The 23,681-nt window shown below is 41.4% G+C and overlaps 2 long non-coding RNA genes across 2 annotated transcripts; one reads left to right on the top strand and one right to left on the bottom strand.

Moving 5' to 3' along the window:
- The first annotated feature begins 683 nt into the window (after positions 1–683).
- LOC110740764 lies at positions 684–11,787 on the top strand. Its single transcript, XR_002515868.2, has 2 exons — positions 684–9,014; positions 10,170–11,787. It is a non-coding gene; the product is annotated as an uncharacterized LOC110740764 (long non-coding RNA).
- Positions 9,113–11,342, bottom strand: LOC103876079. The gene is made up of 2 exons (XR_635159.2): positions 11,259–11,342; positions 9,113–9,465 (listed from the first exon to the last, which is right to left on the bottom strand). It is a non-coding gene; the product is annotated as an uncharacterized LOC103876079 (long non-coding RNA).
- Positions 11,788–23,681: the final 11,894 nt, after the last annotated feature.

Raw genomic sequence — 23,681 nt, 5'->3', positions numbered from 1 at the left:
ACCAATTCCATAGAAATATAAGAATAAAATGAGGATGAATACGTCAACAAACTTTGAAAATGTTTTAAATGAACCTATGCCTGACAAAGAAGATGGTTAATTCAACTGTCTATATAATGGAATTTGATGTTGAAATTTTTAATGATGTGGAAGAAGACTACTTAATTATATGGGAGCACACATGTACACACACACAGGGCTCTCTGTGTGCTAAGCCTTTGCCTGGTATGATGTTTGTCCTCAAATCACTTTATGAGGCAGGTACCACTGTGAGCTTTAATTTACAGATGAGAAAAGTGAAGCTCAGATTATTTAAGTGGTGATGCCTTCAAATTTACACAAGGTGTAAAAGGCAGATTCAGAACATAGTCCTGTCTATTGATTTTTTTTTTAAGAATAAAACAAAGCAGTTGGTAAAAACAGTACACACAGCAGTATCTAGTTTGTGTAAAAAAAAGCATAAGAGTGTGTGTGTGTGTGTGTGTGTGTGTGTAGACACACATTCAGAGGCTAGAGAGAAGACATCTCTTAAAATATTAGAAGAAGTTATTTCGTGGTCATAAGATAATAGATAATATTTTAAAATTTTCTTCTTCATGGCGAAAAATGTATTCTCTTGAACATATGTAATAACGAAGAAAAAAGAAAACGAGTTAGACAAGAAAATGGTTTATGCGCTGCCTAAGTGTCAAATATCTTCTGTCAATGCTCACGCTTCAGACTTAATTACCTGCTAGGTTAATAAGGTTCGAAAGCAAATGTTCACTCCCACAGAATGTGATTCCAAAGGAAAAGTGTGATGTGCCAGGCATTAAGTGTGTGCTGAGCTCCCCAGTTTTCCTCCATGGCTCATGCCTGCTTGTCCTCCCTCATCCCTTCCTTGTTGGAGGTTGCAAAGCAATCATGCTTTCTTCTTTTTCTTGGAGGTCTGTGATTGTCTCCTAACTTTTAAGAGCCCTGCTGCTTTTTATAAATATTTTGGAAGCATCTCAAGCTTTGAAAAAAAGCTACTTAGAAGAGATGTATCTTGACAAACTGAGGATTCCATGAGATCATCGTCCAGGTTTTATTGTATTTTCCCCTACTCCAGAAAGCGGGAATATATCCAAACCAGAATGTGCACTACCCTGTTATATTTCTGGGAGAATAAAAGGAATTTGGCCGTGTCCTGCAATGCATCCGACATTCACATATTTTTCTGGCGGAGACATTTTGCCAAATGTCAATGTTACTTGCAGAAATGTGGCTGTTTTTATTTTAATCTGCAAATATCACTCCTGTGAATTATGATCTTTCCCTGGTTTGGGTATTAGAGTGGGAATCAGGGAATCAGTGAAAGTTTATTCAGGCAAGGGAGCAACGAACATTTTGGGAAATGCAAACTTAAGAGGTACCCGTCAAAACATTCTTGTAAAAAATATATTCCCTCTCTGCTCATTTTTAGAAACTTTTTCTTAGAGGTCTGGAGCCACCAAGGCTCTTCCCTTGGGGTTTAATTTTTACTAGAGTAAGTTCATACAGGTGGGACTGGAAATATATGCTACTTAAGCAACAATTTGTGACAAACACTTTGTCACATGCTGGGATACATAAATGCACAAACAGAGTTCCTGTTGTTATGGAGATTAAAAGTGAGTAAAGAATGAACAATTTAATGATGTCATGGATACAAAGTGTTTTGGAGGATGTCCTGGATGTTATGGGAGCATATAATGGTTTTAACCTAATCTGAGGGGTCCTGGGAAACTTCTGAGAAGCGGGGACAATTGAGCTGACTTACTTGAAAGCTGAGAGGATGACAGTGGAGTTTGGGGTGGACAGGTGCCTTAGGCACAGTGAACAGCCTACATTAGGGCCCAATGGTGGGAGAGAACATGGCACATGCAAGAAACTAGTTGCTTTCTGTAGGGTTGATGATGGGTAGCGATGATTAATTATCCTTTAAGAACCGTATGGCACTTAAGTACATGCATTGTAGAGAATTGTGTGCACAGCTGTAGATTTCACAGCCCAGGTCATTCTCTGTTTAACATCCAAGAACGGGGGATCAAACACCTTCATGAATGTTGATTTATTCCTATTTCAGTTTCAAATGCTAATGAAATAATGAGACATTGTAAAACAAAAGCCACAGATTTTTTTTTTCCTTAGAGGAAGTATGAACTCCATATAAGTTCCATGTGTTTCTCCTATTATTTCAAAAGCTGAGGGAATCACTGTAAATGGGAGAAAAAGTCACATGAATTGGCATTCTGGCTCGGGAAAGAGCAATTCTTTACCCCTACATGAATCCTAAAAGATCTGACTCCCCCATGCTCAGACTCCGGCCTCAAGATATTTAGGACTGAAATCAGAGTGCGTAAAAAGAAATATTAATTAAGCACCTACTATGCACAGAAGCTTAATATACACATCTCTCTTTAATTCTAACTACTACATTAAGAAGATATTCTATTATGAAGATATTACCATTTCCCATACATACGGGAAAACAAACCTCGGTCTATAAAACCTGTTTTTGTTTGTTTGTTGTTTGTTTTCCCCTTAACCATTTGCCTCTCCTTGATTGGATTATCCATGAACCACCCTGAGCCCCAGGAGGGTTGATCTCAACTGTATGCATCTTTGAATGACATCTTCTTTTATTTCCTTTTCATCCCATCTCCTCCTCACACTAGGTTCTTTCTGAAATCACTGGAGGGAGCAGAAAGTGTGATTCAGGGAATATTTCAGAACCTACGATGCAAAGAAGCAAGATCAGAGAAGCCTCAGCTTCTTCACTGCCATATATGTAGTGAGGCGATGGTAAAAATTTTGCTTCACTTTGAGTGTAACTGGGATATCAGACAAGGCATGGATGAAGGGGTGGTCATAAAACAATTTTATTTTTGTTTCCCATTACTCTGTAAAATGTATTCAGAGCATGTATGTGTGCGTGGGTGGGTGGGGGAGGAGTTCTCCCACTGTCCCTAGGTGAAAGTCCATGCAGTTTCATGCTCTTCCTACCTTTTCCTTAATAATAAAAGATCTTCTGGTCACTTTAAGTCACCAGACACCATCTCATTACAGAACTTAGGATGCACAGTCCCATCTAATTTTCAAACTTCAAACTGGATTTTTAAAAATTTTTATTTAGATTTAAGAAGTACAAGTGCAATTTTCTTACATGGATATATTGCATAGCAGTGAAGTCTAAGCTTTTAGCATACCCATCACTTCAATAGTGAACATTGTACCCAAAATTTTAGCCCTCATCCTCTTTCCGCTATCATATATGTTGGAGTTTTCCATGTCTATCATTCTCCTCTTTCAAACTGGCTTTAAAATTAAATAATCTTTTTTCTCTCTCTCTCTCTCCCAGGTAGGACCTGCCAACTAGCCTTTCTCTTGTTTCTCCATGTTTCGGCCCTAACTAGCTAACTTTGGCTTCTGGGTTTGAGCAGGTGGGGGCCAGGCAGGGAGGAGAAAGGAAAGGAGTACGGAAGTTCTTGCTTGACCGGTACTGTCTGAAGATGACTGGTACTGTCTGAGGATGGTTCTAAGCTCTCTGCACTGACTTGTCCTCTCATGGGCACTTATGTAAGTTCCTTGGAGTTGTCCCATCACTGGCGACCCTTCACCTGCTTCTCTTTTGACTTCTGCTCAAAGAGCACCACCCTAGCTCATTGTTTAAGCCTTCAGGAGCCTCCAGGAATTATGCAATACTTTGGCTGCTCTCTGCTGGGTCCTGCACACCCTTCCATGTGTGCCTGTTGACTACAGGTGACCCACACCAGCCAACAGCTCTCTCTCAACATAGTCCACAGTGGGTTCACAGCATACACTCACAATCCTTGGCTCCAACAAAGCCTGCAAGTGAAGATATTTCCTAAGGCAACCACTTCTGTTTCAGCTGAGCAGATAACCCATCTATTTTTTCGTCCCCTGTTTCTCATATGGGAGCCAGAAACAAGTTCACGGTTTCTCCCGTACTGTGGGGTCTTATATGAAATTCTCTGGGTAGTTTTCTTAAAGTTCCCTTTTCTTGTCCTGGAGTAAAAAATATTATCTCCACCCTGTTCCTTAGGGAGGTAAAACTTCTAGGATAAATCTCTAAAAATAAATATATTCTCCTTAGTCCTTCTTTTCTGACCCTTACATATCCTTGATGAGGTGAGGGGTATTAAGAGTCATCTATTATAATATTAGTTAATTATATTAGTTAATAATATTAACAGTTAATAACTAATAGTTAATTCTTGGACAGCTGCTTTGGGAGTTTTGTGGCACAATCTACGTGAAACCACCTTGTTATCTGTGATAACGCACATTAACAGCTTCCCCTCTTCATGCTGCCCGGTTTTCATTCCCTTTGCCAAGTGACTTTGAAGATGCCCTCACCAACAAGGCAGAGTCTATTTCCTCAGCCCTGAAGCCGGGCTGGCCATATGATCTGCTTCAGCCTGCAGTGACAGCATGTCAGTACTGAGCCTCGACAGCAAAAGGCCTTGTATGTTTCCTCTCTTTCTCTCTCTCTCTCTCCCCTTCTGCCATCACTGTGAGGACATGCCCAGGCTAGCCTCCTGGAGGGTGAGAAACAGGTGGAGCAGAACCAAGCCCTCCCAATTGCCCAGCCAACAGCCAGCCACCCCCAGTCATGTGATCAATCCCAGCCAAGATTAACAGAGTCACTAGGCTGCCCACCCCAGACACATGAGCAATGGGCATTCAATAGGCCACTAAGGCTTTGCGGCGCTTGATCACACAGCATTGTGTCGGCTTCAGATAACTGAGAAGTATCTGATATCTATATCGTAGTAGATGTATCTTAATACATTTTAATATATCTTAATAGATATATTTTAATCTAATATAGTCTTAGGACTCCATTTGAAATGTTATATAGTCACAAATATTTCTTAAAAACTCCAAATTAAAAAGAAGTTTATTCATTTCCTCTCTTCTTTCCTTTCTGATATTTGAAAAATAAAACCAAACCCATGGCACTTTGCTTATTTTAAGCACATGTAATGATAATACAGATTTCACAATGTGTGCTCCACATAAGCACAGTCCCCTGAAATGTTCCACAATGTGAGATGGCCAAGGTTATGTTTCACAAGGCTAGGATGAGGGTGGAGGGAGGAAGGTGCTTGCCCAGGGCACAAAATCTGTGGGGGTACCAAAAATGTGAATAATCAAGATGACTAATATTTTAATGAGCTATTTTTAAAAAATCAAAACTCATATAAACATCCATAACAAATAAAATATCAAAATTTTAAATAAAGACAAGATCATTAACAGTGCCATACCAAGCCACATTAGAGCCTGAGGCAGAAAGGGTGATGCCCCTTAGAAATACATGTTGTCCCCCAGGAAAGTTCTAGCAGTTGACATTCCCTCCAGCAGTGTATGAGGGTGCAGGGTCCCCACATTCGTACCATGCTGGTTGCTTTCACTGCTTTTCCTCTTGACCAGTCTCACTGTTTTAATTTTCAGTCACAAGGTTTGCAGTAGGGTGTGCCATTTAATAGGTATGTCATTTAATAAGTAGCCACAGGTCCCCTCTTCAGGTGGGTGGGTTTTCTAGGATCAGGTTTGGCAGTGGCTGACTATGGAGCTGAGACCCCAGCTCCTGTGATCACAGCCCATGATGAACCAACCCTGAAGGGCTCAAAGTCTCTTTCTCTCTCTCAGGCTCCATAACAGGTGGAGACCAGAACTGGTTCTTGTGCTAGATTTCCTACTAACTTGCTGTGAGAACTTGAACAAATGCCTTCCCCTCTGAGCTTTAATTTTTACAAGTGCAACATAAAAGAGAAGAATAGATCTCTAACGCTTTGCCCAGACATAAAATTCAGTTTCTATTATGCAGGTTCCTAACTTATGTGCTTTCATGTCCTTAGAAGCTCAAAGAGATAGAAACCTAATGAAGAGGGAGATAAACTCCACTGTGTGAAGGATATATTGTTCTTTTCCTTTTAAGACAGTGGTACTTAAAGTGTGGTTTCCTGGTCCAGCAGCATTGGCATCCTGCGGAAACTTATCAGAAATGCACATTCTCAGTCTCCACCCCAGAACCCGTGAGTCAGGAGCTCTGGGGCTGGGGTCTATCTGTCTGTGTTTTAAAGAGCCCTTCTGGTGATTCCAATGCATGCTTAAGTGTGAGAATCACTGTTCTAAGTCGCCTGGAGCTCATTTCCAAGAGGGTCATTGTCAATCATCATTAGTTATTGTCAGCATCACTGTGTGCTGACCATGTGCAAAACATGTGCTGAGGCTTTACATACATGTCTCAATGAATCACCACAGAACCTATGAAGTGGGTGCTATGATGTTCATCCCCATTTTACTGATGGGGATGATAAACAAACTGATGCACAGAAACATTAATTTGTCATGTGTTACTCTGCAATTAAGTGGCAGAGCTGGGACTAGAATTTAGATCCCTCTGTTTTAAAGCACGTCATATACCTGCGCCTCTTAGGGAGATCTAATTGCCAGCTCCGTAGCACAAGGGAAGGGGAAATAATTGGATTTAGCAAGATCATGAGACTGGTCTTGGAAACTCACCTCTGTGTAAGTATCAGAATCCCCTGGGGAGGTTTTAAAACTTCCTCATGCCCAGGCATCACCATCTCTGGACAGGGGACCTCAACGCTGCTTCCAATGTGCAGCTAAGGTTGAAAGTCACAAATGTAAAGAGTTTCCTTCTCAGTTGGAGACTGGCTTCTACTTCCTTTCACTTCTGCTCAGTGCTGTACCCACACTTCCTTAGAGGGCATTTCCTTCCGTGGGAAGAACCCACAGAAAAAGCCATACATTCATAAATAGATCCTCTGCAGTTAATAGAACTCTAACCATAAAGCTCACCATCATTTTACAAATTGGGAAACAGAGGCTCAAGGGGGGCCAGTGGACTTCCCAAGCTTGCACAGCAAGTTCTTGTGGGGGAGGGTCTGTTAATGCCCCATCCCAGCAATTGAATTTTCCTCAAGCTAAACAGCCCCCAAAGCCTTAAACCCTTTCACTTTGAGAGAAGCTCTCAAGTCCTCTTGCGGTTTTGATTCCTCTTTTGCAATAGCACTTTGCATTTTCTCCTAAATTCCTTCCAGCTGTCAGGTAGGAGAGCCCCCTGATAAGGATTTCCCCAGTGTGGGAGAGAAACATTTACCAGAGGTAACTCAACACACCAGGCTCCCTCCCAACAGTTTCCAAGCATATGGAATATATTGTGGTCGGAGGGAAATATATTTTAAGAATTTCTCCTGCATCTTTTCAGATACATTCCACCAAGGATTACTACAGGTGTCATGAAAAGTGGGCTTTTGCTCTTTCCCAGTAAGGAGGGGGGAGACTTTGGCAGCAGAGTCAGCTCCATGGGTATGGGAGCCAGAACCAGCCTCGGCCAACATCTGGAGACGGAGCCCTAGATCTAAGCTCTCTTGAGTTCCAAGGTTTGGTTGCTTCTCTGTTTTCCCTGGTGGGTGTGTCAGGGTTGAATATTAGTGAGAATGATAAACATGTATTGAGTGCTATAAAATTAGCATTCCCCCACTCTATCCTCTTACCATATATTTTTTCCTTCTAACCTATGATGCATTCATTTGGATTTTTCTTTCTTTGTGGTCAGCCTTCCCCCATGAGGGCAGCAATTTTCCTTGTGTTGTTCCCCCAGTTTCTAGAATATCTCCTTTCACATAGTTGGTACTCAATAAATATTTGATGAATGGATGGGCTAAACTTTTTACGTTCAGTCTATCACTTAATGTTCATGACAATCCCATAGGGCAGGAACGGTTCTTAACTTTCATTTTATAGGTGGGAGGAATGAAACTCAGAGAGGTTAAGTAACTTGACACAGGTCACCTAGCCTATATCTGGTATATCCTAGATGCAAACACAAGTGTAACTAATTCCATAGCTCATCTTCTTAACAGTCCATGGGAGAGACAAGAAAAGCTTCAGGAGGCCAAGTCTTTGGGTAGATAATCTAATGCCCAGTGTATGTCAAAACCCAGGCTGTGCAATGGTGAATAAGACACAGTTGCTGACTACAAAGAATTTACTATTAATGGAGAGAAATGAGTCAGTAAGTAATGGCAATGCAGTGTGGTGTTATGATAGGGGGATGTTCGGGGGACCAGGAGAGCACAGAGCACCCATCTTTGTCAAAAGCAGAGAAAGCTTCCTGTAAGAGGTGGCATGTCACCATCATCATCATCTTGTCTGTCTTCATCGTCATCATGGTCCTCAAAAGTTATAATTTACAGAGGTCTTTCTTTGTTCCACACAGCATGCCAAATTCTACACATTTTTAAAACATAATTCTCCAAATAACCTATCAATGATGTTATTATTCACGTTTTATAGATGAATAAACTGAGTCTCAGTGAGGTTACATAATTTGCCCAAGTCCCAGAGTAAGAGGCTGGACTGGGATTGGATCTCAGTTTTTTTAGTGCTACAGTCAATTGCCACCATATTTCATTTGAGAACTGAAGGATATGTATGTGTATGTGTGTGTTGTGGGGAGGTCGTCCATATAAAGGGGAGGAAATGTGTTCTATGCAAAGGAAATGGCACAGACAAATGTTGAGAATTAAGAGAAGTAGATATCTAAGGCAGAGGCAAGAAGAAAGTTTTAGAAGCCTTACCCCAAGGCCCAGGTTACAAACTTCGGTGACCTCACCTGTGACATAACAGACTCTCAGACATGTGCATGGGCCTCTGCCAGGCTTAATCAACAGAGGTCATGAGGTTGGCATTCCATGGCACAAAATGTGGTTACTCAGGTAATGGGAGTTATGGGCAAGGCTACTGCCTGTGGCCAGAGTGGGCAGAGGTGGGCGATGATGCAACATTTCATTCAACCAACTTTCCAAGACCTATTCCAAGTTGAACCCAGAGGTTACATCATAATCGCAGTCTTAGATCTCAGACCCTGTGAGTCTTCCCGGTTGGAATCCCTTCCACCAGATAGATCCATCTTATTATTGGAATAATCAAGGGGCCCTGACATTCAGATGGAGGTATAGCTTTCTTTTTCTCACTGAACCTTACAGAGTCCAATTTCCTGATCCCCTTCTCTACTTCCAGCACTGTGTCATCATCCCTTATTGATGCAAGATCTTTGTAATGGCTTTATTTTTCATTTGTCTGGGGTGGGAGAAACACTCGCTGCTGGTTCTGTCCACCTCTTCAGATGTATTCAGATGCTGAGCTCATAGGTGCTGGAATAATCCACATCCACATCTAGGCTAAGTGGGCAAGGAACCATGTAGTGTCTTTCTAATGGACCAGCCAATTTGATCATGTGATTCCTCAACCATAGCTGATTGGACCAGCTGATTTGATCATGTGATTCCTCAACCATAGCTGATTGGACCAGCTGATTTGATTATGACACAGCTGGTTAGGCCATGTGATCTGTCAGCCGCACAGATAATTTAAAGGACAACAGTCCACTGTTTGACAGGATACCTGTGTGGACAGGACAACAAGAATGAGTTGGTTCTTCTGTTACCACTTTCTTTTGTGTTATATAAATATTTTAAGCATAACTTTTAATTCCTCTGTTATTTTTAATACATTTTAAAAATTAGTTTCTTCGTGATTGTTTTGGGATTATAATGTAATCTTAATTTGTTATAATCTACTTCAGATTAATAGTAATTCAATTCTGGTAAAATATAAAAAGCTTGCTCCAATATAGCTCCATTTTGTCCCCCTCCTTTATACTCAATTCTCTGAAATCTGCTTATTATACAATGAAAAAATATATATAACACTATCATAAAGTTGTTAAAATATACTGAACATTTCTGTGATTCAGGCTCTATGCTAAGAACTTATGTGCAATATCATCTAATCTTAAACACAAAGAAAAACAAAATCATAAGGTGATGTTATAATTACCTTCATCTTAGGCATAAAAAATAAAGTGTAGAAATGTTTGAGTAATTTGCTAAAAAATGCACTGCTAGCAAGTGATAGAAATGAAATTCGAAGTCATGACTTTTAACAAACTTGGTAACAAACAAAACTGTTTCAGGCCAGATTAAAAGATGGTGACTGCAGATTCACTTTATGGGTAAAAGAGGGGAAATTCAAGGTTGAGTTATAGAGCCTGAAGCCCAGAGATATATAGCATGTCTAAGATTTGTTAACTTCTTTCTTTTGAGCAGCATTCAGTTTAAGAGTTGATCAACACTTAGTGAACATCCACAGTGTCACCAGGGATGGCAGAGTGATGTCACAGATGCATCTGTCAGAAGCTCACTGTACCCTGACCACTTCTCACTTTATATCCTCTACTCTGAACCCCTCCCCCATGCATTCATTTGGAAGACATTGGATTGTCCCAGTAAGGGAGCATTAAAAATGCAGCCAAGTGCAACTTGCATGTTTTCCACCTTCTCAGCGAGCCTGAATTAATAGGTCAGTCCAAAGTGACTCAGAGGAAATCAATACTCTTCCCCGGTCCCTGAGCTCCACAATGGACCTGACTCAACTGTCTCCTTTTATTTAACCCTTCCCTGTAATGTTGGCAACAAAACATATATGATGACTCACTAAAAGTTCTTTCTCATGTGGCAGAAACTCCTCTGAGTTTACTCTCTCCAGAACTCTGGCTGAGACCACCTCCCCCTTTTTTATTCCCCTAATCCCCAGGCATATCTGCTTTGAATCATTGCCAATCCAGAGAGCAGGGATTCCCCTTTAACAAAAGGCAGAAATTGGCTTCAGAGCTGATTCAAGTCTTGGAGTAATTTCATCCCTCCTTACTCACTTGAATCTAGCACAAGTCAATAAATAGAATGGTGAGGAAGGTGTTGATGGCTCTGACCACCATCCCAAGGACTCTTCACACACCCCATCATCTCCTCCCGTGAGACAGATCTGTGTCACTTAGCCAGCTTTCAGAATTTGAAAGCACTTTCTTCTCTGGCTCTCAAACCATTGTTTCAATTACTATCAAATGGATCGCACTAATCTCTCTGAAAAGCTAGTATGTGACTGAACCAGGATTCGAAAACAAGTTGTCTGACTTCAGAGCTCAAGTTGTGTCTTGCTGGTATCCATTATAGTCCATCATGGGGCTACAATACCTGCCCCTGCATGATGCTGATAACTATTCTGCCAAGACCACCCTGACAGCAGGAAGATAACTGCATTTTACAGAGGGACAAAGTGTAGTGTACGAGGGAGAGGAATCTGAGCCTAAGAATTTTAAGATGGAAGAAACAGAAATGGAAGTTGATGTTGCTACTTACTATCCTCACCACTCTCCACATACAGATGCCTTGAGAACTTTCCTTCCTATTTCCAAGCAAAATGCCCATGACTTAGTTTGACATCTGAATTAATCGGGATACAGTTTCAACTGCTGATACAAATACCCAAACTGATAGTAACTTAAACAAGATAGTTTGTTTCTCTGTCCTGTATCAGTCCACGTCTAAGCCATCCTGGGCTGAAATGGCGGCTCTGTGGTGTCATGCACTCAGGCTTGTTCTGTCTTCTTACATCTCATTGGCCTGTACTTAGTCACATGACCCAACCAACTGCAAAGGAGACTGGGAAACATGTCTTTAGGTAGAAGACCACTTTATTAGCTAAAATTTGACGGATTTCTTTACTAAAGAGGAAGATAATGGATAGTGAGAGGCAAACAGCAGTTTCTTTCACAGCATTTCAAGAAGTACAGTAGTTACCTCTTATCTGCAGTTTTATTTTCCTTGGTTTCAGTTATCCAGGGCCAACTGCAATCTCAAAATATTAAATAAAATATTCAGGACATAATTCATATGTTTTAAACTGTGCACTGTTTTGAGTAGCATGATCAAATTTCACACAGTTGTGCTCCATCCTAAATGTGAATCATCCCCTTGTCTAGCATATCCACTCTGTGTTTGCTACCCCTCTGTTAGTTACTTAGCAGCCATCTTCATTATCAGATCCACTATCACGGCATTGCAGGGCTTGTATTGAAAAGTAACCCTTATTTTACTTTATAATGGCCCTGAAGCACAAAAATGGTGAAGCTGGCATATTGTTACAATTGTTCTATTTTATTACTAGCTGGTGTTGTTAATATCTTACTGTGTCTAATTTATACATTAAACTTTATTGTAGCTATGTATAAGAAAAAACATATATATATATATATGGTTGGCTGCTATCCACAGTTTCAGGCATCCAGTGGGGGTCTCAGAAATATATCCCCTGTGGATAAGAGGGGACTACTATAGTCAAGTAATTGTCAGTGTCATATATACCTCTGTTTGTGTGTGTCTGTGTGTGTCCTATGTATTTACTTTCACACAGATAATCATAGATAATATATCAGTCTGTGTTCACTCAGGAAAGTAGAACCACTATGAGTATTATAGAATAAGGAATTTATTACAGCAATTAGACCTTACACCATTGTGGCAGTTGCTGGGGAAAGTAAGGCCTGAAAGGAGAGTTAAAAGAACAGAGATAGGTCACTCACTAGTCCTGAGTGAATGAGTTGAAGCTTGCTGGGAAATCCTAAGCTAGGTCGGTCCCATTGCTAGAGTAGAAGTGCACTCTACTCTAGATCACTGTAGAAGTCTATGGAAGGTTGTTGGTTCTTCATGGCTACCATTTCTGTGAGTCTACAGCAAAGCATTTGACTGTAGGCTTGAGGTGGTTTTTGGTCAGCAGATCCATTGAGAAGGAGAGCTGGACACAGAACAGAAAAGGGGGAGTATAAATTGGAACCCATGGGCACCTCTGTGTCTGTTTCCTTCAGCCTCTAACCAACAATGATATTCAAAGGGTAATGGCTGTCACCTCACTTTCACCTCCCGTATCTTACCCAAGTTCTAATCTGTAAAAATATGGAAATAGAACTCTGGAAAATGTAGTTCCTGGCACAATCAAGTTGACAAAAGAACAACCCAGCACAAATGGGGAGCCATTACCACCCCTGATTCTGAAGCAGTCAACTAGGACCTGGAAAGATGGGCTATGTGAAGAGGGACACATCTGCCAGGTGTTACCTGTCAACTATAGATGGAGACACCCCACTAATCAATAGCAGCACTGCAGTGAGGAAGCTACAAGGCTAGGATAATTAACACCCTGATTTTATTTTCCTCCTGCACTCTGAATTTCTGCTAGTATCATGCACTGGAAGAACTCAACAGAAAGCCAGAGGGCAAGGGAACACGTTGATGCAGTCCATAGAGTCAGCCCCTGGGACATATGGCAGGATGGAGGAGGTGAAGAGAGGATCTTCAGGGGCAAATGGGAAACGTTCAGTACATGATATATATGTATAGACACTTATTAAGTATCAGCACATATTTGAGCCTGTATGATAAGCAGGTCTTTCCAGCAGTCTATAATGGTATTATAATCAACTGAAATGGGAAAAATCCCAAAGTCATTGTGACAAAAGAAACAGAGTCTACTGAATCTCTCCCAAGCCCCCATCCCTACTGCCTAGCTGCTGCTCACTGCCAATACAAATGTACTGATTGTCTTGCTGCAAAGCTATGATGGTGTTCGTGGATAGTAACACAGATTTTTTTTGGAGTCAGACAAGCTCATTCAGTCATGTATTCAATCAGGAGCCACTTGTTGGAAGAATGGGAGAACAGTATGTACAAAGGTCCTGAGGTAGGAAACTGCTTAAAGTATTTGGGCAATTCAAAGAAGACAAGAGGTTGAGGTACAAAGGGTATGGGAGGTATGGTTGGGGAGAAGGGGCTATAGGATGTTGGTGTGTAGGCAGAAGCCAAGTAATGTGAGTCCTTGCAGAACAAGATAAGGAGTTTAGTGTAACTTACATGTCTGAGAATAAAGGAGATTTGAGTAAATTCTTCTAGAATCAAGTGATTAAACTCAGGACAATCATTCAAAATCATGTGATAGAAAACTATTTAATAATATGAGAAAATTTTTAAAATACATGAAAAAGTGAAAAGACCAGCTGTAAAACATTATGTGCTATTTGATCTCATTTCTGTAAAAACAAAATATTGCTTGTGTAGCCATAAAAATATCTTGGAAGGATATTTTACCATTGCCATTATAGAGTGAAATGATTATGGACCAACTGTATTTTTTTCATTGTACTTTTCAGTGTTTTCCAAGTTTTCAATTTGGAACATACACTTTTGTAACAAATCTATCTATATTACCTATCTATCTGGATGTATGTATATACGTACATATATATACACACACATATATCTACATAAGAAAAATGTGCGCATCTTGTTTAAGCGCAGTGATTATTTTTTGTTTGTTTCTCTTCATGCCTAATTTCTTTTGGGAGTGGATATGAGATAGATTGTTTTGAAACTAAAGACAAGTTGCAATCTTCTACTCTCACTTATTTGCTGTGTGATCTTGGAATGACCACTTAACCTCTCTAAGGTTATGCTTATTTGTCAAGTGGGAATACTTCCACCTGCTCTTATTTCCTCTGAGAGCTCTGATGGGAAAGGAATGACAAGAAGAGTGGAAATGTTTTCCTGGAGAATAGAACACTCTACAAAGTGGACACATATTGGTGAAACCCAATCAGGGATTCGTAATCCATCATGCCCTTAGCTCTTTCCTCTTCAAAGTTAGCAGCTTCTACAAGGTCAGCTTAGCCACAAACCGACTATTTATTTGGCCCTGCCCCAGGAAGAAAAGTCATAGCAGGCTCCTCACTATGCCCTTCAAGGCCCCATGTGACTTAACCCTTGGCTACCTCCTCAGCTTCATTTCTCTTGCTTCCTACCCTCCAGCCACCATGGCCTTTTTCTATTCCTTGACCAAGCTGTGTTCATTCCCACCTCCTGTCTGTTGCACCAGCTTTTTCCTCTGTCTAGAGTCCTCTGTCCCCATACTTCCCATGACTGACTCTTGTTTTGTTTTGAGACTGAGTCTCACTCTGTCGCCAGGCTGGAGTGCAGTGGTGCGATCTTGGCTCACTGCAGTCTCTGCCTCCTGGGTTCAAGTGATTCTCCTGCCTCAGCCTCCCAAGTAGCTGGGACTATAGGCGCGCGCCACCATGCCAGGCTAATTTTTGTATTTTTAGTAGAGACGGGGTTTCATCATGTCGGCCAGGATGGTCTTGATCTCCTGACCTTGTCATCCTCCCTCCTTGGCCTCCCAAAATGCTGGGATTACAGGCAACTGCCTCTTTTATACACTAGAGGTCTCTACTTAAATCTCACCCTCCTCCCGTAGAGAGACCTTCCAGGAACACTCTGTCCAAAATAATCCCCATGACTCACTACTATATCACCTTGTTATATAATTTTAGCAGCACTCGTAATTCTTCTTTTAAAACCTTATTCATTTGATTACTTTTTTATTATTTTATTTATTTATTTATTTATTTTTGAGACAGGGTCTCACTTTGTCACCTAGGCTGGAGTGCAGTGGCACAATCTCAGCTCACTGCAGCTTCCACTTCCTGGACTCAAGCAATCCTCCCACCTCAGCCTCTCGAGTAGCTGGAACTACATGTGTGCACCACCACGCCTGGCTAATTTTTGTATTTTTTGTAGAGACAGGGTTTTGCCATGTTGCCCAGGCTGGTCTTGAAATCCTGGGCTCAAAGAGTCCTCCTGTCTCAGCCTCCAAAAGTGCCAGGATCGCAGGCATGAGCCACCACGCCCAGCCTGTTTGTTTACTCTTTTAGTCCATGCAGTAGGATGTACATGCAATGGAACAGGGACTTTGTTGCAAGAATGGCATCTGGGACCTGTTAGAAACTAAAAAACATATTAAATAAAAGAATCAGGATGCCTAAGAAGTGAGGGGAGCAAAATCTGCATTATTAGCTGGTGGGGAAGAGACAAGTATGTGTAAAAGATATCCCCATTCAATTACTATGGCAGAGAATATACAGTCTCTCTAAACACCTCTCTTCCCTTTCCTTAGTAGTAGACCCTCCAGATTTAGCTAGACACTTGGCTAATTATAATAAAGATCACATTCTCTAGCCAGCCCTACAGCTAGATGTAACAATGTGATTAAGTTCAAGCAGAAATGATGCCTGCCACTTCAAGATAATGCCTGTGAAAGGAAGAAATGTGTGCTGCCCTTCCTACTTTGCCCTACTCACTGGCTGGAATGCAGTCTTGATGTCTAAAGCCGGGGCAGCCATGTTGGATCACAAGATGGATCCACACATTAGAGATGGCAGAGCCACAGACGGAAGGAAGCCATAGACCATGTACCCAGGTTTCTACTTTCATAAAGAGTAAACTTTTTTCATGCTCCAGTCACTGTATGAGGGGTCTCTTTGTTAAAGTGGCTTAGTCTATATCTTACCTACCTACTTTCCCTGTAATTTCATAGTTGAATCATTTATGTTGCTATAAAAAATTTCACACTGCATTTTCCAATCTCTTTTTGATCATAGTTCTAATAACAGCTGGAAAGGCCTCAGTTTTGAAAAAGTTACTCACAGGACCTGATCATCCTCTCCTCCACTTTTAGCTTCTGACACAGACAAATTTTGAGATTCGGTTTCTCGTGGGATTTTTGAAACAGAGTTAAGAGAGATCTTCCCTCCCAGTTATCTGTGATCCCCTCTTTGAAGCAAGCATGCTGGTTTTTGGTTTGCTACCTTCTCAGTGATAATTTATCTCCTCTGTTTATGAAATTCAGGAAATAGATTCTGCGGATGTTTCCTAATCCTAATACACACTTGGTGTGTGCTTTCCCCCGCAACTTTCAAATTCCCATCAGAAAAGACAGCATCTAAATTTAAACCAGAACTTGAAATCTCTGTGCCTCTGAAGTGGGAGGCGGGAGGACTTGCTGACTCTGGGATAGGTTTTGTTGGAACACATTTGGAAGTTTCTTTTAATGAGATTGTTTGGTGTATTAATTTTTTTCTTTATAAATGGACACATATATATTTTCCACAGGGATTCCTGGAAGCCAGAGCAGAATTCCTTTTTTGCATAACCTTGATTTTATTGCAAAGTGTGGGCTGCTCATATTTAATTTCCTTGGAAAAAAACAGAGCCTGCCATGAAACTGGATGCTATTCCAGGGTGGAGCACAAAGTCTGGAAGTCTAGGGCTCCTGTGCCAATGCAGCCATTCCTTAGTGCACACATATAAGGGGCTCAACATTGTGGAACACAGGTAGATTTACCGGGTTGCACAAACGTCAGAGTCCCCAACACCCATAAGTCCCTTTCTGTGTTGGGGAGGACCCAGCAGTGTGTGTGCATGGCCATATGTTTTGTAAAATTTGTAAAAGGAAGAGTTAAGACCCTTTTCTCTTTCCACTCCAACTTCCTCTTCCTCTTCATTATACTTTCCCTCCTGTCAGTTGTGGCCTCAGGCATTTTGGAGTTCCATCTAAGGGGAAGTTGAATTGGTAATATGTTTAGTTTTGGTTTAGTGGTATATTTTTCTGTGGTTTGCAGTTATTCTGTGTAGAGTTAAGTTATTGCCAGGCTGTCTTAGTGGCTTCTAGGAATATGCCTATTGCCCAGTTTGTGGTATGAACATGTTCTATGTCACCTCACCCCAGAAATATATGGGGAGTGGAGGAAAAATCTTGTTAGAGGAAAGATTAAATTCTCTTGCGCGAATGATATTAGAAAAGTAATAATTGTTATAGGAAGAGGCAGAGTATGCAACCCTGCAAAAATGTAGAAAAAATATTAAACAGTGTGTCAGGCAGTTCATTAATAAACCACGTTGTGTTATTTTAATGGATTTTGTGCCATTTATGAGATTTGTGAGGTTTCAAAAATTTGTTGTAATCTCTTTTCTCATGCTAAATAGTTACCTTTATACCTAATTTTGCATCCATAATTTTGTTTTCTTTTCCTTAAATAGCCTTCTGAATAGTATAAACTTTAGGCCCCTCCAACCCAGAAGATGACCTTGGGTATGGGGAGGGCACAGTGGCACATGAAGAGAAGACACTGAGACACATTCTCAAGAATTGTATTTACCAGAGTTTTTATTTTACAGCAGAATGGATTGATACTTTGAAAATTCTCTATGACAAGAATTGATAAACTACAGGGTCTGTGGGTCAAAGTGGCCTGCTGCCTATTTTTGTAAATAAAGTTTTATTGAAACATGGCCATGCTTACTTATTTGTATGTTGTCTATAACTGCTGTCACATTACAATGGCAGAGTTGAGTAGCTGCAAACAAAATCATCTGGCATACAAAGCTTAAAATATTTACTATTTGGCCCTTTACAAAGAAAGCTGACCCCTGCTCTATACCACGGACTCCTCACAAAGGGCTAATGACAGGTCAAGCCCCTAAGAGGTTTGGTTAGTGTCTTGCCCATATAGCTGTCATGAAGAGTCATGAGGCTCTCTCATGGACCACACCAAGCCATGAAATATCCCACTAAAACCACTCTTTTCCATTCAAGCCTTGGTTATGTTCCTTCTCTCCTGCTCAATAACTTTTGACGGCTCCCCAGTGCCCACAGAATTTTAGCCAGGCATTCACACTCTTCTCTGATCAGATGACATCCCATCTCACCAATATCCTCCCCTTACCCTCCCACATATTCCCTCTCCTGACCCCAGGGGTCACTGTGGATATTTCTGTCTCAGTATCCATTGATCATAGGAAGAAAGTTGAGGAACTGGAGTCAGACCCTGGACTGCCTGCCTCCAAAATCTATACTTTAAACCACCATATTAGACTGCTGCACTGGCAGAGACTTGGTTATAAAATCCTAAGTTGCAGGTGGTGACATGGCCACCCAGATAAAAACTATATTTCCCATTTTCCCTTGCAGGTATCCATGGCCATGTGACTAAATTCTGGCCAATAGGATGTGAGAAGGAATAACATGTACAGCTTCCTGGTTGTATTACCAAAGAGCAGGGGTGTAACCTCCACTTCCTCTTTCCTCCTCCCCTGAGTGAACAGCAGTCTTCCTAGACCATGGTAGGGAAGCCATATGTTGAGTTTGGCAGAGAAACTTAAGGCAAAGAGCCTGGATCTCCCACTCTGAAGAGTAACCCCAATACCAGATCACTATATTCAGACTATAACAGGGAAGAGAAATAAATTCATATCTTATTTAAGTCCTATTTATTTGGGGCTTTGCAATAACAGCTGAACCTCTATCTTGAGCAATCATACTCATTAATTTTGTTTGTTTTGTTTTGTTTTTCTGAAGCAGGTTCCAGGAGAGGCTGATACAATGGTCCTGTGGGCTAGTAAGTCTTTGATGTTACTTGCAAGGCAAGGACGTGAACACCCCAAACTCTCCCAGTGCCATCCACTTTCACCAAGTAGCCACAGCTGCATTCTCAGATCTCAGATCCAGATCTCAGGGCAGCTGCCTCTGGAACACACCATTTTGTCCAGTGCTCATTCCCCTGGCCAGGGCTATATTACAGGCAAAATAAACAAGGTTGACTGTTTCCATCGCAACTTCATGTTTTACAGGAAGGAAGTTGGAACTTGGACAAGGGACAGGTTTTCCTCAAGAGGAAGGGAACAGCCAGTTTTGGACCCTTCTTGAAGTGGATTAGGCTCAGCTGAGATTAATAAGTGTCAAGGACAAATAAGCTTGGGATTTGCCTCATGGACTCTGCTTCTACTTGGCTGTTCTGGGGTCCTCCTTCCCCACTGGTATCAGTGAAGTGCGGCAATAAGTGGAGTTGTGCAGGAAAGCTGTACTCTATCACAGAATGTTTTTTTCCAACCCAGGGGTTACACTGCCTAACATTCTACCAGCAAGAAATGAATAACTTTGGCTTAAGCATTACTCTCTTCCTCCCCAGTCTTCATTTATGGGGAAAGAACAGCTGGCCCTATAAAAATAATTGGAGCTACAATTTATGTTGACTAGGTTTCAACTTCTAAATTCTGCACAGTGCTTGGTGGAGAAAGCCAAGAACAGGATCACTCCTGTTCCCCAGCAGAGTTTGGGAATGGAAATGCCTTTGAAAGAAGTAGAATGTGGGTAGCTCATTAGCGTCTCAGTGTGAATTGAACTAACAGACCCAGTTTTCCCAAGTAGGAGATTTTGCTCTTCTCGCTCAAGCCTCGGGGATTTGAAGACCATCATGCTATGGCATTTAAAGATTGACTTGATTTAAGCTCATGAAGATGTTCAGCATATTGTTTAGCCCACAACATAGGCTAAGTAAATTTTGTTGATTGAAAAATAATATTCCATTCAGGATTATTTCCCAGAAGAAAAAAATGGTGTCACAAATTGGATAATTTGAGAAGAATTTAATAAGAAGACTACTTAATAAAAGTGTGAGTAGGATGTAGAGGTGCTGTAAGTGTTAGGGAATGTTTTGTGAATAATAACAGCAAATTTGTGAGGGGAAGGGTGTCCTATGTTTAAAGAGATGAGAGGAAGTAGCAGTTATTGGAACTCATGGAAAAATTCATGTGAAGGTGGCTACTTGAGAGGAGTGTTGACCCTTGGTTGAGGTCACATTCAGCCCAAGGCAAAATCCCCGAAGTAAGTATCCCAGTCTAACTTGATTCCTATTTTCCTGCTTCCCACTGGAGCTTCCTATTGGCTGGATCCAACCAGAAGCTGGTGTGCGTGGGAGCCCATTGGTGCTATCTACACAAGTTCACCTCCTCGGCACAGAGCCAGATGGAGAAGGGTAGGGAGTAGACCTAGAGGGCACATGGAAAATATCTGTCCCAAGGAGATATGAGCAATGCTCAGATATTATTAGAACTTCTTGAAATGACTACCATTCAGCAGAACCCCTCCCACCATGATGTGTTCAGGGGTAGAAAGCCAGTCAAAACAATAACAGGTAACAATTATTGAGTGCTTACTGCATGTTAAGCACTGTGCTAGACACTTTACATATATTATCTCAGTTAATGTTCACAATAAGCTGATGAGGTAATCCCTCTTCTCACCCCTGTCTTACAGAAAAGGAAACAAGGCATAGAGAGATTAGGTAAATTGTCCAAAGTCAACACAGTTAGTCAATGTTGCTGGTTGGGCTGCCTGAAAAGCCAATTCTAAGACAGAGTTTGTCATGCAGAAGTTTGTATGAGAGGATATTCTTAATGTCAGTGGGAGGGAAGAGACAGAGAATGCAAGGGTAGGTAGAAGTTGAGCTGTGTCTAAGGCTCAAAAACTTACTTGACTGAATGAAGGCTCTGGAGTAAAATGGCCCTTTAAAGTTGTCTCAAGTTGGGCCCAAACAGCCAAGCCTTTATATTCCATCTGTCATTGATTATTAGATGCTGGTCACTCTTGGAAGAGTGTCATCATAGGCTCTCTGAAGTTGATGGGATCCCAAAGGGGCTGGCAGCTGAAGGCTCTCTGTAGCCTTTGCTCCCAGCATCTAATCATCGCAGCACCCACCACTGCAAGTGATAGAGTCAGGGACCCCACTTCACAGAAACAGTGCTAAGCACAGTGCAGCACTTTCTTTAGAAGAAGATGCCACACAGTCACACCAAGCCTCACGTGTGTCAGCTGCAGTCAGACTCTGACAATTACTTCATGGGGCAACCTCATCTGCAAAATCCATTTCCAACTTGGCAACCATTGATGGTTTCTTCCCATTCCTGGGCTGGCATATGAGACTCCGGGGTGCTGCTGAATGCACTGAGTCATTCTTGGGATTATACTGAATATATTGCATCTTGGGGTATCCCAGAACATTTTTACAAATCCATATCTAGCTATCTACCATCTCTTCCCCTTCATTAAACCTGTTTAGCAGTCTCTTAGAATGCAATGGGTACCTTCTAAAATCAATATGGCTCACGGAAATTTCTTAGAAAGTGCCAGTTTGGTCACCAACATATATTCTCCCAATCAGGCCTAACAGGTTATTTTTCTTCCCCAAAGTTGGACTAGATTGCTTTTTGTATAAGCATCAGTGAAGCAATAGGCTTGATAAACTTCGGGGCCATGTTATATTATAATAAACATCTTTAAACTCTTGAGTCATACTCAAACCAAGTGAGGCTCACAAGAGGAGAGGCCCATGCAAACAGAGAGCTCATCAGGTCCATTCCTCACTCTTGCCCACTCTGCTCTCAGAAGTTGACCATGATGGTCTGAGAAAGATGGACTCCTTTGTCCTCTGCCTTCTGATTAAATCTGGTCAAAAGGAGTCACCAGCAGGAGACCAGATGCGTTAAATAATTCCTCTCTGTCTTGGAGGGTGGGAGGGAAGAGGAAGAGGGATATTTGTTCTCTCTATTCCCTACCTGGTGGGCTGTGGTTTAGCAGTGGCTGCCTTCCAGTATGCCGCAGCTCTGGCTCTCTGTGCGTTCTGGTATCACTGTTCCCTTCCTGCCTCTTCCGACTGAGGGTAGTAACTGCTCCCCACTGTTAATAATCCCAGGATGCCTTACCTCCCTGTGTTGTTTTCCTTAATCCTGCTCATTTTTCTGCAAATGCTTCCTCATTTTAACTCCTTTCAAACAACCCCTAGGTTTGTCTTTGGTTTCCTGCAAGGACCCCAATTGATACATCTCCCCTCTTACCTTCACACTGGGTGGACACTCAGTAAATAGAGAGGTTGGAGGAACCAACTGTACAATTAAATCTGCTTTTCTCTCTTTCCCTAACCACACACAGGAGAATTTTTCTAAATGTAATGCAGATCTGATCTGATTCCATTTAACTCTTTCATTTCCCACCTTCCTGAAAATGACAGCGGCTGCCTGGCTAGTCTTCTGTACCCAAGGCAAAGCCATTGTAGCCACCTTCACACATATCACAAAGGAATTATGTAACTGAAAGAAAATATTTCACCCCAAAGTATACTCTTTTGTAAAAAGCATATTTTAAGATAGCTGGTCAGAAGGCCTGCAAACAGAAGAAGGCCTACAAACCTGTCTTCTGGGAGGGGACATTTGCACTTGTACAGAAAATCTGCATTAATGTAGCCAAGTCTTCACTGAGGTCTTCCCTTTAAATCTAGGAAAGATGAACTGAGAGTCTGTATTAGTCTGTTCTCACACTGCTAATAAAGATATACACAAGACCAGGTAATTTATAAAGGAAAGAGGTTTAATTGACTCACAGTTCTGCATGGCTAGGGAGGCCTCAGGAAACTTACAATCATGGCAGAAGGGGAAGAAAACACGTCCTTCTTTACACGGCAGTGGCAAGGAGAAGTGCCAAGCAAAAGGGAAAAAAGTCCCTTATAAAAATATCAGATCTCATGAGAACTCACTCACTATCACAAAAATAGCATGAGGGTAACTGCCCTCATGATTAAATTACCTCTCACCAGGTCCCTCCCACAACACGTGGGGATTACAGGAACTATAATTCAGGATAAGATTTGGGTGGGGACACAGCCAAACCATATCGGAGTTTAACACATTTTAAAGGTCTGAAAGGAACAGCTGCCATCTATTCTTTCTGAGACCTGCTAACTGTGAAGTTTTATCTAAACAGCAAGACCACCTGTGATAGCCAGGCCTCCTCTTCTTCGCCTCCCATAATTTGTTTTGCCATAATCCAAGTCCCTATTCTTTCTATAACCTTAAGATAGTATTTAAGCTACTATATCCTATTGGGGCATTGTGGGTAATTACTCTGCAGTTCTCCCCTGTGTTCATGCTAATAAATTTGTTTGCCTTTTCTCTAATTAATCTTCCTTTTGTCAGTTGATTTTTCAGTGATCCTTCAGAGAGCCAAGGAGAAGCTTTCCCTTGGCCCCTACATGAGCAATGGATCTAGATGGGCCACATCATTCCTTT

This window comes from Papio anubis, chromosome 9, assembly GCF_008728515.1.
Source record: "Papio anubis isolate 15944 chromosome 9, Panubis1.0, whole genome shotgun sequence".
Classification (NCBI taxonomy): domain Eukaryota; kingdom Metazoa; phylum Chordata; class Mammalia; order Primates; family Cercopithecidae; genus Papio; species Papio anubis.
The sequence above is the reverse complement of the archived record's forward strand: the minus strand, read 5'-3'. Positions and strand labels throughout refer to the sequence as shown.